The 22,064-nt window shown below is 42.5% G+C and overlaps 1 long non-coding RNA gene across 3 annotated transcripts; it reads left to right on the top strand.

Moving 5' to 3' along the window:
- Nucleotides 1-540: 540 nt before the first annotated feature.
- Nucleotides 541-21,999, top strand: LOC116789466. 3 transcript variants are annotated; one of them, XR_004358041.1, is made up of 5 exons: nucleotides 541-751; nucleotides 3,563-3,629; nucleotides 12,447-12,605; nucleotides 16,505-16,676; nucleotides 18,442-18,552. It is a non-coding gene; the product is annotated as an uncharacterized LOC116789466 (long non-coding RNA). The 3 variants fall into 3 exon arrangements; XR_004358042.1 differs by having other exon boundaries at nucleotides 3,533-3,629; XR_004358043.1 differs by lacking the exons at nucleotides 16,505-16,676; nucleotides 18,442-18,552 and adding an exon at nucleotides 21,738-21,999.
- Nucleotides 22,000-22,064: the final 65 nt, after the last annotated feature.

Below are 22,064 nucleotides of genomic sequence, written 5' to 3'. Positions count from 1 at the left end.
GACTTCTTCCTTTCTACTGTTGCATTTAACTTGCAGCACCTTGAATTACTTAGCTACACCCAGATAGAAAGTTACCATTTCTTTAGCAATGCACACTGCACCGGGCTGTTACTGCTAAAACTGCCCATGAGGGTGGGGGAGCTTTTCCAGCCCTTTCCTGTATGTTTTCCAGTCTTTAAGATAACCCTCTGAGACAGTTTATTATCTTGAAAGACTTTAATATTTGTAATTAGAAAAAGGAAATGCCTTACACACCTTTCTTAAGTAATCTTTGTGGAGCTGGCTCCATCAACAGGGATAATTCACTACCGTGCAATGAGATTAATCTGCTCACACTGACATTACAGGAGTGAAAAGCAGGACAAAAGGCACCTTCTGTCACTGCAATTTCGGGGGAAAAAAAAAATCATAAATGTAAAATGTATACAATCCCAGATTGAAAAAAACCTGGTGCCAGCTTCAGACAGCCAGACATGCATTCCTGCATATTACTTCCTATTTTCCATGGCTATGTGATCCTGGGTCTCCCAAGCTGAGATCGCAATTGGAGGGGGGGGGCAGATTGTCCAATTATGATGTGCATACCTGTCCGGGAGGAATTATATGGAACCCTCATGCTCGTTCATCACCTCGTTTTTCCACGCTGGAGTAGTTTTATGAGATACACTGATAGAGGCTGTTTCGAAGGTTGCTAAAGACCATGTTCATTGCATGCTTGGTTTCATGCGGCACTTGGGGTCGGTGCAGGGAGGTGGGTGTTTCAGATCTCACCCAAGCACAGGTATAAATGCTAATATGAAGAGTTGTGGTTGAGGTTATGTATCTGGGACATCAAGGTGGGCAGCCATCGGTACCTGTTTTGGGGCCAACAACTGCACATCCTGCACCCATGTCTGAAGGGTGCCCGTGCTGCTGCCAGAACTGCAAAAAAAAACATGCACCAGGCATGAAATACGTATTAATTCACAAGGAGAACATATTCCCTCATCATCACACTAACTTCTAATATCCTTTTGGAGTCTGAACCCTTTGTGTTCCCCCTTGCAGCGGTAGCTGAGGGCATTGATCATCTCACAAGCTCCTGGGCATTAACATTTAACCATCCTATAATTTGGTTTTTAAGTGAAAGCGGGGAGATTAATAAACTTAATCTAGCATTCACACAGATTTGAGGACAGCTGACCTCTGCCCTCTAGAGACCCAGGCTCATTTAAGAATCTGCATCTGAGAGAACCCCTACAGTTGTCATGTTGCAGCGAGTCTTGTCCCCCATGGTCTGTGGCATATCACCCTTGCTGTCTGCAGCAGGAGCAGTGGTGACAAGGAATTTGCTGCTTTTATTTGTGTCTCCCCACTCTAAAAGGGTCAGTGTTAGCAAACACAGCTCCTTCCTGCAAGATGACAGGCTTGAGCAGCTCTCCTGTGGGGCAAGCACAGGAAAAGCAAAATATTGGTCAAAAAATAGTCAATCTTCCAACTTGGAAGGAAAGAGAAAAAAATCCAACAACAAAACCAAAACCAAACCAAACCAAAACAGTAAAACTAAAAGGAATCTGTAGTGCCAGGTCTTTGTTTTGGGGCACAGGTTTGCAAGTTTTGGTATTACCTTATAAAAATCCCCAAATCAGCAAAGCCTTTCATGTTGGAGCATTCAGCCATGGCAATGCTGCCCTGAACTGCAAAGCACTATCATAGATTTCTTTGCACATTTCACATCATGCAATTCTTTGGAAAAAAAGAAAATCTGGATAGGAGTAGTTTGTCAATGCTATTAATAGATATGCTTAATGCAGAAGTGTGCAATGTGATGAACAGCCTTGGCAGGAACCATATCCAGCCTGATTGTATTGTAATACTGTTTGATGCAGCAGTGTGTTTGATCAGTTACAAGTGATGAGTATCATATCACATCAAACAATTTAATACAGTCTCATTGTATGGAATTATGGCTGCTGTCAATCAGCATGTGGCCTATTCCTTACAGATCTGTCTTTGAGAGATGGAATACAGTGGTAGCTTCATATGCATTAATAAATAAAAGTGCTGCTGAAATTCCATACAGACCTGTTGAGATTTTTGTTTCGCTTTTATGGCCTTTTTATTTTTTTATCTTATTTTCACGATTATTTTTCACTCTCTTCTTTTTGAATGCTTCGTGGAGGTGAGTACACCTGGTCAATAGGACCACCAAGGGTGGGGCTGGCGTGCTCTGAAGACTGTTTGGAAAACATCTAGCAAAGATATATATATATGAGAGTTGTGAATTTTGTTTTTCTGTGAATAGCAGCCTGAGTATAAATCCACTGAACTTGTTTTCAGCTGAAGCTTCACAGAGTCTCTTTTCTTGGCTTCCTCAGGGAGAGGAGAGGCTATCTATTAAAAATGCATATGTTTTGTCTTACTGCTTGGCGCACCTCACTTGATAACCCCCTACTTTGGTTTGGGGATGGCACTCTTTGAACTTAAAGTCTCTTCCTTAGGACTGATATATTCAAGGTGCTGGAGGGGAAGCCTATGTCAGATGAAAGATATGTATGTAAATAACAGTGTAGAGGTGGGGTTTAAGGCATCACCCATTTTACTATCAGTTTCAGACATGTGCTGCTCTGATGCTGGCTTGCCTTGCTTCCAGTCCCTAAGACAGGGGATGGTTTTTAATGAAGTCATACTCTGCTGCCTACAAATATGGGGTCATGCTACACTTGTATGGGAGCGGTGATTCCAGTAATGTTGCTTATTGTGGTCAAAGAGGGCAGAAGATTGCCTTTTTGCATCGTGTGGCTCTGGGGTTTTGGAGCCTGCACAGACAAATTGATTGCATTGCAGTAGGGCCACACATTCAGAGAATGGAGGTGTCACGCTGGAAAGCCAAATTTCAGCAGCTGATTAATCAATGTAATGACTGGAAGTTTTTTCACCTTTTGCTACAGTCTCAGCCTGCAGATCTGAATAAGATCAGTACTTGAAAGGGAAACCTCAGAAGAAATTTTTGTAGATGATCAAGGAAGTGGTTGTTGACTTAATAAATGACACATTTCCTTCTACATCAAAAATTATCCTTGGCGGTAAAACGAGGCCTGCTGAGAGGTAGGGACAGGAATAGGGATAGCTGCATTTAAGAGACATTTCTAGATGACTTTGGAGTGGTGACTGAGTTTGAGCTCACCTCTGGTTTGGGGGAATGCAGCCTGGCTTTCTGTGGCACGGATTTCTCAGCAAAACTGCTCTGATGGATCCCACCAAAGGACTGGGAGCAATCAGGGCTGTGGAGAGGTCGGGAGGAAGCTTAGCATTATGTAACTCCAACAACCTGAACTCGGAGGCATCCATATAAAGCAAATAAATAAAGACCCGGCTTGCTCCTGTAATATCATCCACCTGATAATTCCTGAGCACTGCTCAGCCAGGTATTTCCTCTGCCTTGTAATCCAAGCAAGATAGACAAGACCCCATATGCTCTGTTTTCCATATAGAGACAGGTTGTCCTGTTACACGTATCATTCAGGAATCTTATTGTTTTTATGGATTACAGAATGGCCACAATTATACCCTACTCTTGCAGATGAAGCTGATTGATTCAGAGCCAAAGAGCTCCGTGGTGTCTGACAGTCTGGGCCTTACAGTGCAAGGTAAAGAAGAGATAGCAAGTTTAAAATATTATATATGTGTCTTTATAGCAAAACTATTTTACTTCAGACCTGGCTCGTTATGTAGCTACTCATGACACTCCAGAATCACACAGCACCTGAAGCAGAGCGTGTCCTACCCCGGTTTATCTCATGTCTGGCATTAATTGGCCGTGGCTCCGTCTGAGACCGTGATCCAGTCAAATCCTGTAGGCCACGCAGGTCTGGATGGTATTTAGATCAGAAAACTCATCCAAGCAAGAGGAGCATTGGTTTGCCACTAATCCACAGGAGAGCAGTACCTCTACAAGGTTATTTGTAGATTATAAGGCCAAGAAAGGACTATTTGGATCATCTGGTGTCACGTGTATAACACGAGCCATATGACTTCCCTCAATTAATTCCTGTTTGAACCAGAAAACCTCATCCTCTACTGGTCTAAAAATTGCCAGGCATGCAGAAGCTACCACAAAATTTGATGTTATTAGATACAGTGTTTTCAGAGAGATTTTCTCTCAAACAAGGAGTCAGAAGTGACATTTATCTCCTGTGATTATTAGATACTTGTTGCTAGGGCAAGGACGTGAGTCACAACACTGAGACTGAGGTCCCCAAATACCAATACCTTTCACCTGGGTTTCCCTGATGGTCCCATATTCATCTGGAATTCTTCATTTTGCCATTTTCCTGTGGTTTCTTTTACAAATGGCAATTCTTTGGCAAACATCACAGTGATTTGGTGCACAGAGTGATGATCTATTGATAAATAGTGGTCCCTGCACTAATTTGGTGGAATCCACCCAAAATCACCAGGAATAGCGTTGCTAAAATGATAACCAGACGTTTAGTTAAAGGGTTTTGATTTGATGTGCATTTTAGGGGGTTAAATATAATGAAATAAAATTATTGCCATTACTGTAGGTTGTGAAACCAGTGCTGCTTGCTGGGATGAAAGGCACCATATGTGAGATATGTTGCTGATTTCTTATCTCCAGAAAAATGTTCTTAAAGACTAGAGGGACAGAGTGATTTTTTCCTGCTCTAGGGGCAGTGTTTCATGGGTTGATAGCATGAATTGGGGTTTAAGAGAATGAGGGTGTAACCCTTCCCTCGCTATATGCAACCTGCATGAGCTCAGGATTAGCATTACTGAACTAAAATGTCAGATTTTAATTATAAGGAGAAAAGCTTTTTTAAAAAGTCCTGTAGAACATTGACACTGATCTTTGCAGATGTTCACCTGGTTTGTACAGCACATCTCCCTCTTCCAGCTACACAGCCTGTGCAGGAGTCTGTGAGAGGAATGTTATTTCTTAAACAGTGAAATATGCTTTCTAGCTAAGGAGATATCCATATCTCCCCCATCACAATAATAATGAAAAGCCTCACAAAGCTGCAAAATTCAGACCCTCCTTTCCTTTCTTGGAGGGCGGAGGGAGGAAAATTCTTAGTGAATTGCCATGAGGCGACAGGGTGTCTTTCCCCTTCCTCCCAAGAGGTCCAGAGCATCCTGCACCCAAGTGACATGGCTCTGGTGTGAAGTGAGGGACCCCCAGTCGTGGTCCCACAGCGACACAGCCGTCCCATGTTTGTAGGATGCTCAGGAGACAGCTTGCTTTGTGCACATGGTGCACAGTCCCTGGTGTACGTGCCACTGATTCCCAACACGACATCTCCAACGTTGTCGCCGAGAGGGAAGATCTTAAAGGACTTTCCCAATATATGTAATTCCATGTCTTTCCTACCCCCCTGCCTCCGGTGCAGGACCCCCAACTAGTTAAAAGTGTAAGAGCTGCTCAGAAAGAGGTCAGCTAATAAATGATACCGAAATCCTAGTCCCAGATTTTCTGTTTCCAACATGCTGCGCAAGTAACACTGTGACACTTTGGCAAGATGATGGAGAAAAATCCTGTGCCAGCTGACTGATGAGCACCCATCTTTTTTAATTAATTGGGTTGAAAAATGTCTTGTGTCAGTTTGAATGTAGGGGCTCTTTCAGCTGCGTTTTTCTGGATGCATATATAGATATATCTAACTGCAGATTTGAGACCCCAGCATGAGGCCTCATAAATGATAAAAATATGTATATATTAGAATTATACACACACACACATGCACATATTGGATAAATTGATGCTTAAACATATACGTGTGTATATAATGTTCTGTTCTCTGTTCTGAGAGATATTTATAAATAAATTTTATATATATCTATCTGTATTATGCACAGCTCTATGTGCATCTGTATTGTAAAATCTGTTTGTTTTTTTTTTCCTGGTACGCTTTTTAGTTTTTAGCAGAGCAATATATCTGATTTCGCTTTAAATTAAATGAATTTATTTGTCTGCCTTCCCTTAATGGAATCAGTTTTGATATACTCTTTGTTCATGCTGTTACAGGCTTCAGTCTAAGGGCTCTTTGTATTAACTTTTTTAAGTTACATTACAAAGAGGTTTTAAGATTTCCCAACAGGCTTTTATTTAACCAGGGCTTTTGATCTCAAACCTGCTGGGGCCTAGTGAAATCCTTACCAATTCTCCAGTAACTCCTCACTATTGGAATTTGAAAAGACCCACCTGAAGGATTTAACTCGCTGTATGGCTTCAGCCATCCTTTAGATGCTTCTATTCATGCAGACAGTGAGGGGGTCGAGGGCACCCTTTGTGATCCTCAGAGTAGCCTAAGGTGCCCTTTGCATAAGTTGTACTCCTGAGGAAATAAAAATCAGGAGGACACAAACCTATATACCTTATTTCCTGCTATCTTTACTTAAAGGAGGAGCACAGGGGGTCTGCTTAACATCCTTTGCTACCTAAATACCTTTTGGACATGGGAACTCAATAAAGGAACTTTCATTGCATCCATTACCCTACTGCGGTGCATAGCAAATTAGATTTAAAAGGGTACTTTTTCCCTTACAGCTATTTCTATCATTTTCTTTAAAATTTCAATTTAGTGTCTAGTGACAGAATATTCTGTAATGTACATTAGAACTATATAACACCAATTATGCTAACTGTGAACATTATTTCAAAAGAATTAGTTATATTAAGTTATAGATAAACCGTTGGGAAAAAAAAGGTCAGGTTAGGGGGGAAAAAAAAAAAGGGAGCTATGTGATAATGTTTTAAAGGAGCAACATGAAGTGAATGCTCTTTTCATTTTTTAATCCTTTCCTTTTGCATAACCCACACTGAAAATTCGGTACTGGCTTGGTCTGGGTTATTTAGGCAGGGGCGTGGCCTGTCACTGTGTTAGTTTACGGCTACAAATCATGGTGTAAAACCTACAGCTGGGTCTTGTGGTTGTGGAGAAACAAAATTTCCTCCAGTTTTGGAGAAATGGGATTGCAGAAATCCACAAAAAAGTCTTTTGGCAGACACTGATGACCAGTGCATAGACAAAAAAAAAAAAAAAAAGGGAAAAAATGCTGGCAGACCAAGCTTGAAAGAATATAATAACTAAGCACATTCTTGTCACAGTTTTGGTTGCCTATTTTCTTTCTCATGACTGTAAGTGATATGCCTGTTACCTGCATTTTGTGTTAGCCTTCTCAATTTGTTTTTTTTTTTTTTTTTAATTTTAATTTGATGTTATAATAAAACCACTCCAAAGAATGCAACAGAATCTAAATCCACCTTCTGTTTTCATGACTCTTATTTCCATTTGTCTATTTGCTGTTGGTTTGTGGGTTGGAGGGTTTTTGAGTTTCAAGATCTTAGATGGTTGGGCTGCTCCTTTGTGTGCATTTGATCTGGATATGTATTGCACTGGAATTGTGTTTGTGTAGATGAATAAAATAAAAGTTCTCTATTTTAGTCCTTAATTTTTTCCTTCCTTAAAAGTTGTTCAAGACTTTTGCTGGAACTGCACGGGGTTTGGTTATTTCAATTTGTAGGGATTCCTGGCAAATCATTTGTGTTTGTTTGACGTCCTGTGGGATCAAACTGCCATGAATTTTGAATGATCTAAAAACTGTGTAGTTTACTTCGGCTAAAACTGCCTTCCACTTGAAAACATAAATCAGCTCACTTGAGATCTAGTCAAGGTCTTTTTTTTTTTTTTTTTTTTTTTTTAACACTTGGGACTTGCCTCAGCTCCAGCTCGAGCTGGAGCATCTCTGTGCTGGTCCCCTGCATTCAGAGGAAGAGCTGGATGACACTGCCAATAGTCACGTGCCAAATTGCTGAGCAGAGGACAGTCAGGGCTGTCCTTCATGTCTCAGCAAATGCTAGGTCTTTGGGCAGACCCTGCAATGTGCCCTGCCTGGGATTTCAGCTTCTGCAGGCTTGCTTGGGGTGGGTTTTGCTTTTTTGGAGGTTGTCTTAGACAGGTCTGAAGTTCAATAACTTCACAAAACTCACTGGATTCCAAGTCAATCACAGAATCATTTAGGTTGGAAAAGACCTCTGACATTATCGAGTCCAACCTTTGGGCCTTTGGTCAGGACTCTTTTAACTTGCAAACACACAGCTTTAAGTGGAGCTACAGTAGGAGCTTTCACTTTTTCTCTAGCAGTGAAGTGGAATTAGAAGCAGATGTGAACACTGGCATTGTCTCTGGGGGACAGATGATGTTATTTCACCAGCTTGACATCTGTTAAGACTAGATTAAACCCAAAATGTGCTGGGCTGGTCCTGTTCTCTAGATCCTCTGGAAAGGGATTTATCACATCAAGTGTATTTGGGGATTCAAGCCTACCTACAAACCTGGAAGCCTCTGAGCTGGGACTTCAAAATGGACTTTTTTTATATTCAGAAGATGCAAACCACAATTGAAAGGTTTATATCTTTGTGGCACAGATGTGAGACTTTAATGAGTCCATCTTTATAAGACAGTGGGAAAGAAAGGTAAATTGGGAGGGGAAGAGGGAGCTTGTGACTGGCAAGGCCCGATGATACTTTAGAATGCTTGTCCATGTGTGCCAACAGGAAAGCACACCAATCCAAGACCTTTATTCTTAAAAACTTCCTGAGAACTTTGTTAGGCAATGTCATCTTTGCCCACTCCAAAGAGGGGAAGCTCCTCAGGTGCTTGATTTCCCCAGTGCTGAACCCATGGCTCTGTGTCTTGGGGGCTTATAGAAAACCCTAATTTCCATGTGGATGGCCATGGGTGCCTTTGTGGAGGGAGCAGCACCGGATGCTGCCCAGATGCCTGAATAGCCACCAAGAAACCAAAGCATCCCAAGTTTTATTTTACTGACTCCCCCTGTGACCTTTGGTAAGTAACTTAACCTGTTGTCCTCAGGATCCCCAGTAAAATGGGAGACCTTAATACTTATCTGGTGGGATAACAGTGCTTAATACTTACCTAATTGGATGACAATACTTACCTACATACCTCACAGGGGTGTTGTGAGGATTAATTAGCTAATGTTTGTAAAGTGCTTTGGACATGGAAAGCGGTATATAGGAGTGCTAAGCACTATTACTCTGTGTCAGCACCAAGACCTTAAAATGGCTAAGGCTGTAATAAGAGTTTTTATATCTTTTAAAATAAGCCAATTGTTCAAGGCATCCGGATGCTGGACTTATTTTTAGACAGAGATTTCTAAGAAAGTTGGGAAACAGAAGGGTATAATTATATGACCTGAAACCTTTTGTTGTTTCTTTCAGTTGCCCAACTAAACAATCTTAGGTGTCGTTTGATGAATTGTAAAAACTGCTTGTTGGAGTTTTAGACATATCAGTGTTTACTCTTGCTGATCAAACACTATTTCTTGAAATAAATATCTTTGCTACAATTTGGACAAGCAAATATATTAAATAAGCCAGAGGAAGTATTTATTCCTGTGTTCTTTCTTTCTGTATTTCTTTCTGCAAGCAGCTTTTTTTATCAGTGTAATTCTGCTCTTGTTCCCATTAGGGTAACTGAAAGGTAACACCACTGCAGTAAATGGAATTACACCAGATACAAAAGCATTATGTGAGAGCAAAATTATATTTATATGTGGTCTGAAATGCAACCTGACACTTGGTTTTAAAGAAAAATCAAACCAACAGTTCCTAGAAATATATATAAATGCAACTTTAACAGAAATTGTCGAGCTCTTTGTTGAATCCTTCTTGTTTCATGGCAACTCCTAAACAGATTTTGCAAAAGGAAGGTCTGGTACAGCATAGACCATATTTTCCCTTTCATAGGAGGAAACTTTGCAAGATTTTTGCCTTTAAATATTTTATTTGGTTCCTAATGTGAGCTCTTGGTCCAAGAAAGCAACTTTATAGTTATCAAAGCACCCATTTGTATTTTTTTTTTTTGCAAGAGCATTTCTTCAGATCTTTTACTCTCCAGCGTTAAAGCGAATTCCCACAAATTCCTAAAATCTGTTAAAATACAGAGCGGAGTGCTTACATTGGTATGTTGTATGTTGGCTGTCCCTGCTAAAGGGCCTGTGCATTTTCATCCCGGGTATGCAAAAGAAATTTGATATACTGCTGGGCTAAGCACCAGGATTTGGTTGGCTCTAGGACCAATTCTTACATTTCTGCATCAGGCAGTCGTAAGGATGGATAACACTTGAAATTAAACCTACCCCAAAGCCTTTCGTATGGATATCAGGTTATTTGAAAATGTAATAGAGACCATTCACTGTAATTAAGGGTGAGTCAAGGAAAAGGGCATCAAAGAGCTCAAAGCAGCCAAGAGAAAAACTTGACCCAACCCCAAACCCGTTATTGGTGTCCCAGCTGCCCGAACAACCGAGGAGACTTTGGGAGAAGTGAGCCAGGAAGTCAGGTGTGTTTGTTGGAAGGGATATCTTCCAGATTAGCTGGCATTTGGCCCTTCAGTGAGCCCAGCGTGGGCTCCTGGGTGTTGGATCCAGCTTTGGACCACAGGAGGAGGATGAAGTGAAGTCTGACTGACGCTGTCATGGGCAAGCTTGTCAAGCTAATGCTTGTAATATATGCATGTGAATATAATAGCTATCTAGAGCTTTGCAGTTGGCTGTTCCTGAGGAGGAGCTGAGGGGACAAGGGGACTTAGTGTTTGGGGAGAATTATCTGTATCTAGGCAGCAGAATTTGCAGACTTGGAAGCTGGGTAATTTGGTTGAAGTACAGGACTTTGCTAACCCCTTGGTGCCCGTCGTTAACATTTCCCAGAACAGGAACTGTTGCCAAACTACGGAGGATTGCCATAGTTGGTGCCTGGAGCTAAGAAGGTGAAATGCAGACAGGGAGGGAAAAGGTGGGGAAAGAGGGGGGTGCAACTGGAGACTGATTGGGGATGAAACAATGGAAAAGAAGTAAAAATCTGAATTTCCGTCTGCTCTCAATGACCTTGGGCAAATCATACAAGCTCAGTGTAGAATGGGATAAAAGCTCATTTCTACTGCACCGTAGGAATGAATGGAGATAGTGCAGCATCCAGGTGCCACCCTGATGGAGACAGCCACAGGTATGCAGAGCAGCTCCCACCCTGGAGTGGGACAGCACACTATGTCCTGTTACGGAAAAACACTTTTGCCATTATCTCTGTTCTTGCTGCCTCAGGAGGCCTAAAGAAGATGTAGCAGCAGATAGTTTTGTACACCTGAATTTAACCTTTGCTCTCCTGCCTTCCACAAATCAACTCCATCTGATGATGTAGTACATACTTCCAGCACTTCCACCAGTTTGAGAGCACTCCTTAAAAAAAGTTCTGGGAGGAAAGCACTGGACCAAAGTCCACCTTTCTGAGCAGACTGTGCTTACTGCATCAGCGATGGGTGATGTGTAGTTCAGCCAGTAACACCTGAAATTGCTTCAGTGAAGTCTAACAGAACTTGTATGCCAAAGATTTTAGTCCTAGTCCAATAGTGTTTAATAAATAGCAATTTTGATTAAAAAAAATAATGGTCATACAAATAAGACAGTGCTACTGAGCAGGAGAGCTTTGAGGTGACACAAGGTACCTGGTCACTGAGACTGCCTCTGGCAACCAAAGAATCACAGAATCATAAAATAGTTTGGGTTGGAAGGGACCTTAAAGATCATCTTGTTCCAGTACCCACAGGCACATCTGGGCTATGATTCATTCTATTTTAAAGAAGCCCAGTGGTCACTTCCTCACCTTTGGCCAAGTATTTACTCTCTTCCCTTTGAGCAGAACTGATGTTACATGATGTGGGACCACTCTGGGGACCCAAACTGGCCAAACTCACGCCCTGGGAAATGAATCTCCAGATGGTCACTGGAGGTGTCAGCCCTAGCCTAGAGAAAGGATGTAGGATGTGGGATGGGGGACTTTGGGAAGGGTAGAGGCATAGCAGACTCAGAGGAGTCTGAGCAAGACATCAAGGAAACATCCAGTGAAGATATTTTGCTTACTGGTTTTAATCATTGCTGGTGCTGTAGGTGATCAGACACAAAGGATTAAAAAATATGACAAGAAGGGGCTGTCTTAAATTAAGCATTTGTTTGGAGATAGCCTAAATTAAGCAAAGGACACCCTGTGCAGGATGCTGAATCTATGGCAGACACAAACCCTCTTGTTTCTGCCTCAGCCTCATCCTCATCACTGCAATGAAAAGTATTTGTGCACTGCTCAGCGTGTGTGGATTTCTGCAGCCCCTGAATGGGATTGTAGGAAGAATCAAAGTGAAGTGTCCTCTTTAGGTCCTCAAGAAATAGAGCTTTCTGCTGGTTAACCATTACTTTGCATTTTCACTTCCTTACAAAACGACTGAGGTTAAACATTAAGCGCCTGCAGTGAAGGACACCTGTATTTGCTGGTCCCATTATGCAGCTCTACTGAAAAGGCTTTACAGCTGTCTGAATTAGCATAATTAAATCCACATCAATTAAAAAACCTCCATCATCTCTTTCCCCTTCAGATGCAGATAGTCGCATTTGTCTAAGGTGCTAAGTGACAAAAGAACTTTTTAACAGTGGAAGCCCGAGCTGAAAGGAAGAGTAATATGGGTTGTATATTGGCCCGCCGTTCACCTTAACACCAGTGGAAGTGATTAGTGGGTGCTGCTCTGCCTAAAGAGGTAAAGCTGCCTTTTGCATGACAATGATGCCAGGACCCAGAGCCAGGCATTAGAGATGTGCATTTTACAACAGGCTTTGGCTTCTATTGCTCCTTTATACCCCATTAATGGGGGGAAACAAAGCCTGGCATGATTTGGCCAATTTCCCCCACCCTACTTTCTTCCCTTTTTTTGTTTTTTTTTTTGGGGTTTTTTTTGGTGTGGGTTTTTTGTTGTTGTTGTTGTTGTTTTGTTTTAGGTTTTTGTGTTGTTGTGTGTGGGGAAGCCCCAGTGACCCCAGGATAGCGGCAAGGCTGCGCTGTGTGATGCTGGCGAAGAGAATTCCTCCAGATGAAAACTGACATGGGGTTCAGGGGTTAATTTCTGGAACAGGCGCATTTGCATACAAATGAAAAATGATGGAATTTCTGTTCTCCTAAATTTTCAATGTCATCAGCATCAAACAGCAGTCAGTGCTCCCTTGCTGTTTGAAGAATATTCATTACTTCAGAAGAAGGGGCACCTTGTTTGGTATTAATCTCCTCTTCAGGTCAATGACTTAATTTGCTAAACTCCATCTGAAGTGCCACTCACTTTTTGATTTCTCTGCTATTCTTTGTTATTTTTCATAACATGTTCTTAATACTTTTTTTATTTGTAAGGGGATACGTGTCCCCAGCAAAGGCGAGCAGGAGGAAGGACTGCCTTTATTTATTTTCACCCAGAGAAATCAGCACCCGTCTGTATCATTTGTAGCACATTTTGGTGTCTGCTCACCTTAAGATTCATGGGGTTTTTAGCAGAACGAAAATAACTTCTGGGCCCAAATGGGAAAACAAAAATTTTTCACTCAAAACTGATATTTAAATGGACATCTGGTGCCTTGTGCAACAAGGTTACGGGGTGTCATGGCTCTAACAAAAGGTAACAAGCGGCAAAGTAATTAATCCCTCAAAGAAAAATCATAATATTCTTTTAGTTCCTGCCTCTGGAAATTCTCATCTGAAACCACAGTGGCTGAGGACGTACTCGAGGAAACTTTTGTGTTAGCTCTTATTTCCCCATTGTCCTCTCCGTGTCTACCAGGGGCCTGAGGAAGGATCCCATTTCCCCCCGTTTTTGCCCTTCATGGTTATAATTCTTCTCCCTGAATAGGATTATTCAGGGGATCTTTAGATCTTCAGAGCTTGGGGGTGTTACAGGGTAATTGGCCCGGGGCTCTCAGATGGCCATTCCCACCCTGTGGCCTGGGTGCTCCCGGCTGAGGGTCCCAGGAGGAAGGTGAGTTTCCCCTCCACTGCACCAAAACATCACCCCTGTCGGGTAGGAACCACCCAACTCATGTGGAAGGGCTGTAACAAAGCCTCAAACTCGGGATTTGCCCCATAACACTTTGTTTTTATATGTCTAGGCCTTTCTGAACTTCCCGGCCAGACTTATTCCTGATTCTCAAGATAATGGGTTTTTTTGTTTGTTTGTTTTTTAATTATTAATCAAATCTGATTTTTTTTTTGGCATGAGCACTTATGGAAATGAAGCAATTGCACTGTCTGTTCTTCTGTCTGTCGCCCCTACTAACTTTTGAACCTCTTTGCCAATATCTCCCCGGTTTGTTAACAGGCTAGAGAGCTCAAAGGTGTGAAGTGCTTTCCAGTTTTCTTTTATTTTTTTTTTCCTTCCATATCTAACTCTGAAATGGCAACATTTACTGTTTGAAATGGTACAGAGAGCTAAGCTTGTCTGTTTGGGGTTTTTTTTGGTGACTTGCAAAGTGGAAAAGAGGTGATCTGAGGATTAATTCCCCACGTGTCCCTATGAAGCCTGTTAACAATTAACCAACTTGCTCCGGATGCCTCCAAGTCCAGCTGGGGGAGGTTCAAGATCCATTGCAAAAAAAAAAAAAAAATAATCAAACAGCAAACTATTTGCACATAGTATATACAAATGATTTGCATCCAATTGCCTCTCACTGGCTTCTCTTCATGCAACCGTTTCTTAAACTGAGAATTTTTGAGGTTTTTCCGTATCTATAGAGTGTGTCACTCGGCAGGGCTGTAGCCCTGACCAGGACCTTGAGCACTAGAAAAATAAAAATAAACAGGGACTGGTGGGGGGGAGTTATATTCCTACCTGGAGCATTAAGTTAAGAGTGTCTAAGGGCCTTGATCCTCAGCCCCAGCCAAGCTGGATTTAGTGTAGGTCATATTAAGGTGGGGCAAAGGGGGCTTTGTGTCATTTTTAGATCCCCTTATCCCAGGCTGGCTAGCCCTGGCATGATGGGAGGGTGCCTGTAATGGGAGGTTGGGATGGCAGAAGGCTGGTGTCGTTGGCCCGGCGCCATCCGGAGATCCTCCGCACCGAGGGCAATTCGGGGGTGATGGGATAAGCCAGCTTTGCACAGGCAGCTGCTTTGGGAGCCTGGATCTGCCTTGTTATCCACAGAGAATGTCCTCAGCACAGAAAACTTTCTCTGTGGGAAGGTTTGCATGTGGGAGCGGATCCTGCGCTGACATGCCTGTGGTGAGTGGGGAGATGTTCCCTCCAGTGCAGTTTGTCGTTGTCGGAAGAACAAATCAAGAAACTGTCAGATAAAGCTGAGAGAATCAGTAAAAATCAGCATCATCCAAAATTCAGGTCCAAAGAGTTACAACTGTCCATGTCTTGTGCTGTGAAATCCTCCTAGCAGGGAGGCTGGATTCCTTCCGATTCTCTTACGTGACAGAACACAGGCGAAAGAGTGACTCTCATGAATGCTTTTGTACTGGAAGGCTCAGGATTCTAGCTGAGGAGCTGATTCTTAGTCACATCTGTCTATCTTGTTGTATGAATATTGATAATAAAAGTCAGAAAGAGAGACTTGTCATCGTAAGTGCATCAGACTCTGGCACTTGCCTGCTCAGAAGGAAGCGGCTCTGCTGCCTCGCTGCTGTCGATGATGTCGGTTTGTTGAAATAATATGTCTCTGCCAGCTGAGAATCTGGCCACAAAATGAGAAAAGTTGAGATTCCCATTGTTGAATTAGTTTGGCCACATTAAAAATACGTCGCTCTAGAAATGTGTATATGAATATGCTAATGTTTATTTTGCTAAATGTGCTTGCCAGGATGTGCCATGTGGCTGAGTTAGTGTTACTTTAAGAATCCTAATTTTTTGCCTTTTCAGACTTTGGAGCTTTTAAACTTGTAAACACAGCATTTTGTTGGCATAAGTCTCTGTGATTTTATGCATACAGCTGACTTTTATCTTCACTTTTTACATCACCTTAATACTGTAAGAGAGAAAGCACTCATCTGTTTATGATAAGTTTATCAGAAATACTCCAAAGTTTTCCATGACTAAGATATTATAGTGTTACAGTGGCTTGCTACAGGGTAATTTCGAGACAACAAACAGAATATTTCAAAGCCCAGATGTCCTGTTTAGACAAGGGGGTTTATATTGATTAGAATCTGCTTTCACCTAACATCGTGTAGTAAATATCACAAAGACGTAATTAGAAAATTTGGTACAATATTTAGTCCTAGTCCCTGTGTGCCAGAATTGTTTGACTACTGAGAAACTGGAGCTTGTTTGCATCCCAGTGTGTTGTGAAATGCAAACTTCAAAGAAAATATTATATCTCCCAACTCCAGCTCGTGAGAGTCTTGGAAGTATAATACAGAAAGGCTTAACAATCCCTGCTGAGGAAAGGGCAATTTGACACTGAAACTACTGTTAAAGCACCGTTGACACACTGGTGGGCAAAAAGTGCTTATTAGAGGAGTCTAGTTACAGTCTCGGGAGCCAGGGAGAGAAAACACACCCAAGTCATTGTGAAATTGGCAAGTTGCACCAAATAGATGCGTTTTGTGTATGTGTCTGTGCTGGGTTTTTTTTTTTTTTCCTCCTTAACTACATATATCTCCATGTGTGCTTTGTAGGCTTTCCATAAGATTGGGGGCCTCGTGGTATTCAAATAAAATATTTAGATTTGCAAAGCTTCTGGAAGCCAGATTTTAAGGGAAAAAAGAAGTTTTTTGTCAGATTGTCAATGTCTGAATTTCATCACAATCTGTTCAGCTGTTTGTTGCAGGCAGGCGTAAAACGTAGAGGGTAAGTGTGTGTTTGTACTTCTTATACATATTGAAAGAGGGCTGCCTAATCCCCTTGATGAGGAAAGCTCTGTAAATTATATACATCTGCAGGCGCTGTGCACGGGTAGTACAGAAGCAAAGAGGCAGATCAGCAATTTGAGGGAGAAAATAAGAGTTTTCTCCCAAACTCAGCTCTCGGGAACCTGGGAGCAGCCCAGCCTCCTGATGATGTCATTTACTTGTTTGGGTTTTTTTTTTAATGACCCGACTGTTTTGCCTTAAAAACTTTGCCTAGGAGGCCCTTCTACACACTTAGGATTCCTGGCAAGAGAAAAAAATATTTGCTGATGACAGCTCTGAATATATTCTCTTTAATTGTCACTTATGTCTCTGTCCCATCCTCTGCACTCTGCTAAAAATAGTAACTTGGATTGATGGTTTTGACACCATCTAATGTATGTATATTATTGCATACAAAACCTACATAAAAATGTCAAGAATGAGACCTCAGCCAGGAATAAAATTGAAAATCACAAACATGAGACAAGACCCAAATAATGAGGGTGTTGCAAGGAGATATTATACTGATGTCTCTGTGTAAATACATGCGGGCAGAGCTGTAAAGATCCTACCATCTCCCATGCACAGAGGATTCCTAGAATAATATTTGCCTATTTTTTTTGGTAAGTAACTTGTAGGTAGTGTTTATATTTATCCTCAGCCTTCCCCAGCTTCCTTTAATAGCACGATTTGCTAATCATGCTGCAGCACTTGTAAGGTAAGTGCAGAACATATTTTCCTGTCCATTTTGCAGAGGATAAATTTGTCCAAATTACACAGCAAGTGTCTGGCAGAAGCGAGACTAGACACCAGGGATAAAATCCCTTTGATTTCACTGAGGAGAGGATTTTATTCCAGGAGTTTTGTCTCTGGTCCTCCACTCTGTCTACTATGCCCTGTGTATTCTGGGCTTTTGTTGATACTCGATACAAGTCTTGGCTCATAGGGTTAAAGGAAAGTCTGACAGAGAGGCAGCAATAGTAGCGTTAATGTGACACTGTAGTTATGGTTTTGTCAGCATTTCCATTATGGACTTCTGTTTGCAGCAATTGTAAATCAACCATGAAAAAAAAAAAAAAAGAAAAAAAGAAAAGAAATCACTGTGAACTAAAACTTGGCATACCAGAGTCCAGGAGGGAATTTTGAGCTTTTGGAAATAATGGCTTCTGATTACCATGGACAGGCATGACATGATGTGCAAATATACACTCCACATTGCACTGGAAAAAAGCAGAACAAGTGTCACCACTTTACCATGGCCAAAAATGTGAATAGAGAGGGTCTTTCTGACTTTTGGAAGTGGCAGAAATATTTTATTATTCCCAGGAACATCTGATTAATGCCCTTAATGGCTTCTTAATTCTTCCTGTTTACTTTGTATCATCCCATGTCAGGGAAGGACGATGGCTGGCTTTGAGGTTTGTAGTAGATCAGACAGTCAGCTGGTGTTGATCAGCACAGCTCCACTGAAGTCCAGTGAAGTTAGGTTGACTTACACCAGCGGACAGTCTGGCTCCGTATCGTCTTTCCACAGGAGGCTGCGGCATTTGCTACCCATTTGGGGCACTAGTTGATGTTTGTTTAACTTTGAAAGTCCATTCTGCCATACTGATTGAATTCCAGTTGCAGGATAGGCATAAGGTGACTTACAAGTTTTTTCGCTGAGGACATAGTTGGTTACTTTTAAGTTGTTTTGAGCTCATATTTATTGCATCGTATCCTAGGCTTTCTGCTGCTACGCAGCGGAATGATGGAGCAGGTGGTGCTCGGCCAGTTTATGACCACAAGGCTGGTCCAAGAGGCTGTAACTATCGCCTGCCCTGCACCCAAATCGTGATTTTGCATGATGAAGCTGAGTCACTGACCATTCTGGGTCAGAGCTCTGGGCTGTCCCCGGGACGAGCTCCCTCCTGCATCATCATCCCTCATGAGTCACAGGAAAGAGGAGCCGTTGGCTCCTCGGAGCGCTTCCCAGCGCAGCATTCCCCAGCCGCCCAGCTGGAACCCGAGTCCTTGTTTCTGAGTTCAGCTTGGAAATAATTACAGTGCCGTAGTAGCTTTGGCTTTCGGTGGTGCTGCTAATAACCGAGCGCTAAATGTGGAGCAGCTCTGCAGAAGTGCCCCAGTGTCAGGTTACGGGGAGCAGACGTCAAAATAAAGGTGCAGTAAACTCGAGGTAACTCGTCTTAATTGCGCTCTGGGGGTTGGGTGTAGGAAGGAGAAGCAGCAAAACTCCTTGCTGGGGTTTTTTTAGATGTGACATTTCAGTGATGCACCAACAGAGGAAATTTTGCTTGCAGAATCCTGTGAGCAAAACACTTCTGAGAATGTATGTATACAATTGTTTAAAAAAACACAGGGTTACTGACACAGATGCCAATTTGGTAGGGCATATGGAACATTTACACTTGCCTTTTTCATTCTTTCTTGCTACAGCTGGTACTGATTTAGTATGTGAAATTTTACTAGCAGGAGTGCTAATCAAGACAGAGATTTCTGTGAGGATTTAGTCATTTATGTGGAGGAAAACTATGGGTATCATTAAAAAGTACAAGATCATCTATGAGAGGAACATTATCATTAGCAACTTAATTTTTAAAGCAAACAAAGGGCAAAAAACTACTGTATCCCTTGAACAACAGCAGCAGAAAATGATGTTCTTGTAATGTTCAGAGTCTTGTCACCTCTCTCTAAGTTTGGGAGAAGAAAATTTGAAATTCACTTAAAAAAAAAAGCAATAGATGATCCAAGTGTTTTTTCAACCAGCGTGATAGCCTGCTCTGCTACATCAAATGGATATGGCTGGGAATGGGATTAAATCCAAAAAGCACATCCAAATTCTGGATCTGTGTTTGAATCTGAGGCCTCCATTCAAACCTAACTCTGTGATGGGGCTGCCTTTTACCATCTCAGTGTTTGAGAAGGGGCCAACACTGTCCCACATCTAAAATCCAGAGTTTGTAAAAGTGCCCTTTTTTTCCAGGAATTGCAATCTGGGCCTGGAATGGAGAGATTCAGACATTAAATATCAATTCTGGCCAATTTGTGATGGGACAAGAAATACTGTACTCCACGAAGAAGGCAAAGGGAGTATATTACTTATCCAAAGAGGTGATTTTGCATTACACACGGCATAAAAAATTATGCTCGGGTTTAACTACCATTTCCTGCCAAGATTATTTCAGTGCAAACAGCAACAGAATAACTGCTGTATGTTAAATATGTTGTACAGGTGGCCCAGTGATATGGGAGACCTGAGCAATAACAGCCGACATCTGCGGCCGGAGGAGCCCGGGCGCGGTGGAGCCGCGTGCGGGGTCCCCGCGGAAGGCGGCCAGCTGCCCGTGCTCACAGCATCCCCTTCCATGGATAGATGTGTGAGGAGCTCTGGAGTAGGCTCTGTGCCCTTTTCCTGCTGCTTTCCCAACTACTTTCGGGACTACGGGGAAAGGCAACGCGAGGAGGATGCCGGTGTGATGCCCTGGGTGATGGTGCTCTGAAAGGCCAAGAGATTTGCCAGTCAGTATGACCAGGAAATAAATAAATACCTGCCTGCAACTACACAGGAATTCATCTCAGCTTCTCAGGGATTGGCTTCATATTGAGCCTTCTGAATATCTTTGCAAGCTGCTCTGCTCTGGTGTGACAGGCACTCTTTCCTGAGGCAAGATAACACTGAGGAGGGTTTGGAGAATGAAATCCAGGCACCTTCATTTGTTTCAGGAGTGTTAGCATTGTCCCAAGTGCCTCCCTTGCTGAGTAAGGCAGTAAATTTTAGGCAGATTCCCAGATATCACTGGATTCAGTAGCTTTACTGTAGTACAGATGTGAGGGGTCTCCTTTGACCCCTACAGGTAATGGCTCTGTTGTGGTAATTCCATAAATGCTGCAAGGTTGTCTCATGTACTTTGGGATGTACCATGGCTTAAATTTTCAAAGAAGCCCCACTAAGCTAGAATTAAATTCCCTTTTTTCACTCTCACAACCCCAGATTTCAGCAGTTATGACTTAAAGTTTCCTGATGTTATTTTCCAGTATCACATCTAACTTTAACTACTAGTAGAAAAACCAAAGACATTGTAGAGCTTGAACAGGCTAAATGACTCCTGGATATGACAATGACAATTTTCACTTAAAAAGCTGTTTTCTCAAAATACATATACCACTAAACATGGTATCTCCAGGGGGTAGGGAAATGGCCATCAGGCTAATTAGCTCAAAGCAAGCGAAACCATAGGGGAAAAGGAAATTTTATGTTGGTTTGAATATTGCTGCTTGCACTAAAATTGCTTGGATGTTTGTGAAAGCCGTGCAGAGATGCTACGGATTTTGTGGGCTCTGGGAGTGGGTCAGCTTCTCATCTGATGGCACTGGGACATCCCAGATCTGATGCTGGCAGCAGTGGAGCTCCCTCCTCCGAAAACCTCAAGCATTTGACTTGTATTCTTACAACTGTCCAAACTTCTCCCTAACATATCAGGGTGAAAGAATCTGATATTGGATCAGAACACGAATATCACAGGACTTGTCTCTGCCTCCCAGGAAGAAAAAGAAGTGAATCATGATGGAGATTTCACTATTACCATCGATAAGAACAGTTACATCACCAAAAATGCGCAGTACAGCCATCCGAAGTCTCAGACAGTTTGTGATGTTTAAACATCTTAAGCATGTTGAGCGTTTTCTCTGCATTTCTTGATATGGCACTGCGGTTTTATTTAAGCAATCCCGAAAATCGTGGCCAGCTGCACCATCTGCCAGAGATGATGCAGGATGGGTGCCTCCAGCATGTCAGCGCTCAGATGTCATTTAAAAGGGAAATGCTTTCTGTACTGGGAAGAGGGCAGAGACAAAGAGCCTGGGCAGGCAGCAGGCTGTGCTAAGTGGAAAGAAGAATTGATACCTTTTCTAAGGCCTGACCCGAACATCTGAGTTCCTTCCCTTGGGGTTTCTCGCCCCCAAATGTTCTTTTTTTTTTTTTTTTTTCTTTTCCATGCGCGTGTCTTTTTTTTTTTCTCAGCACTTGCAGATCTGGAAAAGGCTCGGAGAGATAAAGACTCCTCTGAAGTCGAACAGGTGGCTCGTCCAGGTCATTGAGCGCGATGGTGGCTGTGAAAGCAGAGCGTCCGTCGGGTCCCACCTCGGCGCAAGGCGCGGGGGCGCGCGGCGGGGATGTGCTTGGCATTTAAAGGTCAGTCCCTCGCAGGTCCTTGGAACATTCCCGGCAGCAGGTGACCTCCGTGACTGCTCTCCCATCTCACACATCCGCCTCATAAGGAAGCCAGGCTGCACCTTTATGAAACTGTTTGCAGAAGAACGAGGCGTGATCACAACTAAGCTGAAGGGT

Source organism: Chiroxiphia lanceolata, chromosome 7, assembly GCF_009829145.1.
Source record: "Chiroxiphia lanceolata isolate bChiLan1 chromosome 7, bChiLan1.pri, whole genome shotgun sequence".
Lineage (NCBI taxonomy): Eukaryota > Metazoa > Chordata > Aves > Passeriformes > Pipridae > Chiroxiphia > Chiroxiphia lanceolata.
This window is presented reverse-complemented; position numbering and strand designations above follow the sequence as displayed.